Source organism: Petaurus breviceps, unplaced genomic scaffold, assembly GCF_028583685.1.
Source record: "Petaurus breviceps papuanus isolate PSGF00001 unplaced genomic scaffold, PetGlider_PUasm1.0 174, whole genome shotgun sequence".
NCBI lineage: Eukaryota > Metazoa > Chordata > Mammalia > Diprotodontia > Petauridae > Petaurus > Petaurus breviceps.
This window is the reverse complement of record NW_027185761.1, coordinates 10,700,428-10,704,596: the sequence shown is the minus strand read 5'-3', so window position 1 is coordinate 10,704,596 and position 4,169 is coordinate 10,700,428.

Genomic DNA, 4,169 nt, shown 5'->3' with positions numbered 1-4,169 from the left:
GCCCCCATATCCTGATTATTGAGCAGAGTCTAGTTCTAGGGCAAAGGAAGAAGAAGGAGCATAAGTGTAATAATCTGCTGGTAAATGTTTAATAACCGGCTTTCTAGGGGAAGGGAAATACACTCACAACACACCTTTAAGTTTAATCTACATTTTTTGTTCTTTCCATCACTTTCTTAAATCTGTATAATCAACCAAACAATAAAACAAATCCTGATTTGTAGCATGTAGACAAAGGTTTAGTTGTGTTTTCTAATTTAAATTTATGCTTATCTCAAGCTAACTTTTATATATCCAAGGTAAAAATCATGATATAGAAAACATTTAAGTAAAAGACTATATTAGAGTGCCTGCTTCTACTAGACAGATACAGAGAAAGGAAGCTGGGGACAGAGTAGACTTTTTCTTTTTTGGGAGGGTGGGATATGACAGAAGGAACTATCTTCACTCTTGGATGAAATGAATGCAACCTGGAGCTTTGGCCTGAGTCTTTTGCACCAAAACACTTGGGGCCACGGGGAATGGGATGGGGGATGGAGAAGGAAGGGAGATGTGGAGGGAAGGAAGAACCAGTGGTCTTCCTTTTAGTCTCTCCTTGCCCATTCTTTGTGGTTTACATCATTAAGGCCTGGGGAAGCTGAGCCCTGTTGCTTCTGCTCAGCTTTTGAGGTCCCCACTTTCTGTCTGTGCCTTGCAGACTATATCTGTCCCTTTAAGAATTCCAGAACATGACTCAATTCCATCTTCCATATCAAATATTACCATTGTCCCAAATTACTCTCAAGGATGAGAGGGGAGTGAATCCTAGGATGCCAGTCAGTTCTAAAACTCTGGTTACATAGGGAATTCCTTAACAACTTGACCCACATGCAGGTCTCACCACTTCCTGGTGTCTCACCAATCTGTTTTAACCTTGGAACTACTGGGTCAAATCAACAAACATTTATTAATCATCTACCATGTGCCAGATGCTGTGCTAAATGTTGGGGATACAAAGAATGGGGAAAAAACAATCCCAGTATGAAAGGAGCTCACAAGGTTAAGGAGAGAGACCCTTTGCAAACTGTGTATGAACAACATAGATACAGGATAAACTGGAGTCAATCTCAGAGAAAGACATCGATAGAGGGAGGGCTTTTGCTGAGACTTGAAAAAAGTCAGGAAAATGAGGAGGCAAAGATAAGGGAGAGAATTCCCAGCGTGGGAGACAGGCAGTGGAAATGCCTGTTGGCTTCTGTCCTTGGTTCTTGAAGAGGACCGCCATGACATCACTATGCCAGAGCCAAGTTTCAGTGTGTCTGACTGTGACTGATCAGACCAATCCGAGCTCAGAATCCTCTACCACTAATAGTGCTTGTGAACATTTCATGTGGATGCGCCAGATTTGTGCATCCCGCGTTTCCTTTGAGCTGTCTTAATTCAGCTTTGCTCATAGAGCACAGCACCTTCTCTGATGTGGGCACGCCGTGCTGAGTGGTCCTGTGCTAGTGTCTCCCACGTCACACAATCAATTCCAAAGTTCTTGAGAGAGACCTTGAGAGTGTCCTTTTATCACTTCTTCTGACTGCCATGTGTATGCCTGCCCTGTGGGAGTTCTCCATAAAAGTCTTTTTGGCAAGCACACATTTTGCATTCGAACAACATGGCCAGCCCATCAGAGTTGCACTTTTTGAAGCAGTTTGAATGCTTGGCAGTGTAGTTCGAGTAAGGACCTCGGTGTCTGGTACCTTGTCCTGCCAGGTGATCTTCAGAATCTTCCCTAGACAATTCAAATGGAAGCGATTGAGTTTCCTGGCGGGGCGCTGGTAGACTGTCCAGGTTTCACAGGCATACAACAGTGATGTCGGCACGATGGCTCTGTAGGCCTTCAGTTTGGTGGTGAGTCTAATACCTCTTCTCTCCCACATCTTCCTTCGGAGCCTCCCAAACACTGAGCTAGCTCTGGCAATGTGTGCGTCAGCCCTGGAAAGTACACTACCAAGGTAAGTGACTTATCCATAGCATTCAGAACTTCTCCATTTGTTGTAACTGATGGTTCCATGTGTGGATGGTGTGATGGTGATTGATGGAGCACCTGTGTTTTCTTGGTGTTAATTGTTAGGCTAAAATTAGCACAAGCAGCAGAGAATTGATCCATACTTTGCTGCATCTCACCTTCAGAGGCTGCACTGAGTGCACAATCATCTGTAAACAGAAAATCATGCTTGTAGACAGGAGATAGAGTGCCTCATTATAAGGAAGAGCTTTAAAAGCCAAACAGAGGACTTTATATTTGATTGGTGAGGGGATAGGGAGCCATGGGAGTTTATTAAATGAGGTCAGGGTGACATAGTCACAGAGGGGACCTGTAGATGAGATAGCACTAAAAAAAAAACACTCATGCTGCTATATTAATATTTAATTATGCATGGATGTTTTGTTTTGCCTCTCTCTTCTTCAGCAGAATGTAAAATTCTTCGAGGGCAGAGATATTTTATTTTTGTTTTTGTATCCCTGATACACAGCAAAGTACATTACACAAAGCACCTAAGAAATGGAGTGGGGGTTTTGTTAGTTAAACAGTTTTAAGGACATAATTTTAAAATGCTTAGTTTTGAGATCAGCCTTGACAATTATTAGGACCCTAAGATTTTAGAGTTTTATGGGACCTTAGAAATCGTTTCCAAACTCATCATTTTACAGATGAGAACTAAGGTTCAGAAAGTCATATAATGACACAGTATTTGAATTAAAAGTGATCCCAGTAGCCATCTGGTCAAACCCATACCTGAGGAGTCCATGCTGTACATACTCAGGTGGTCACCAGACTCTCTTTGAAGACTCCCAACAGGTGTTGGAGGTTGGAGGCCACTACTTCCCAAGGCAACCCATTCCACTTACTGGTAACAAATTGTAAATAGTTCACTTTTCCTGGTATTAAGCCTGAAGTTTCCTCTGCCAATTCCACACACTGCTCTCTATTTTTTTCCCCTAGTGAACTAAAAGAACAAGTCTAATCTGCCCCCTGTTGACGACTCTTTAAAATTTAAATACTTGTTAAGCCACAAGTGACTTGTCCAAAGTCACAGGAGGAATAGTAAATGCATGGTAAGGTGGAAATTGAAGCCAGGGGATGTAGTGAAAAGTGCCCTGGATTCATAGACAAAGGATCCAAGTTCAAAGCTCATCTCTGCTATTTTCTACCCATATGATGTTGAGTGAGTCACTTAACTCTTGTGAACCTGTTTCCTCAAATGAGGGGGCTGGACTAGTCTCTAAAGCTCCTTCCTACTCTAAATCCTAGGATTCAAAATCCAGTGCCATTTATGCCATATCGCTAGCTCTGTGATCCTGACCATATCATATAATCTCTGTTTTGTTTCAGAGGCTTTTGGAGTTAAGTGACTTGCCCAGAGTCACACTACTAGTGAGAGTCCGAGGCTAGATTTGAACTCCGGTCCTCTCAACTCTAGGGGCAGTGCTCTATCCACTGTGCTACTAGCTGTGCTACTACATCTCTTTGAGTCTGTTTGCACATATGTAAAATGGGAATGATTCATCTATCTTGAGAGATGGTGGTGAGGAAAGTGCTTTGTAAACATTTAAAGTCCTTTTGAAACGTGAGTTGTTGTTTTTGTCCTTTGTTTTCCAAGAGGACCACCGCATCATGGAAATGATGACACGACTTGCAGTTGACTTGGATTTGAGTGAGGGAGGGCTGTGCAAGGTCACCAGCCTCACTTTCTCCTCCAGAGCCATGTGGATCCAGTGACCAGATATTCATCAGGATGACTGGAGATGGCCCAGAATGCAGTGGGAGACCCTGGCCCTTTTAGGCTAAGGCCTTTTCAGGTACTCACTTAGAGTGAGGTAATGCTGATTCAGTGAAGAGGCCTCTTTAAGAAGTGAGTCAAGGGATGGCCCCTTTAATTAGAAGAAAAAAAAACCCATCAAGCTGTGAGGGGAAGACCTTCAGGGTTGCTCTTCCAAAAAGAAATAGTTACCATTGACGTGGAGCTTGAGCAGGGACCTATTGTGGTACAATCTGTGAGCTTCAGAGTGAACTGTGTTTAAGGTAGAAAAAGAAAGAAAGAAAGAAAGAAAGAAAGAAAGAAAGAAAGAAAGAAAGAAAGAAAGAAAGAAAGAAAGAAAGAAAGAAAGAAAGAAAGAAAGAAAGAAAGAAAGAAAGA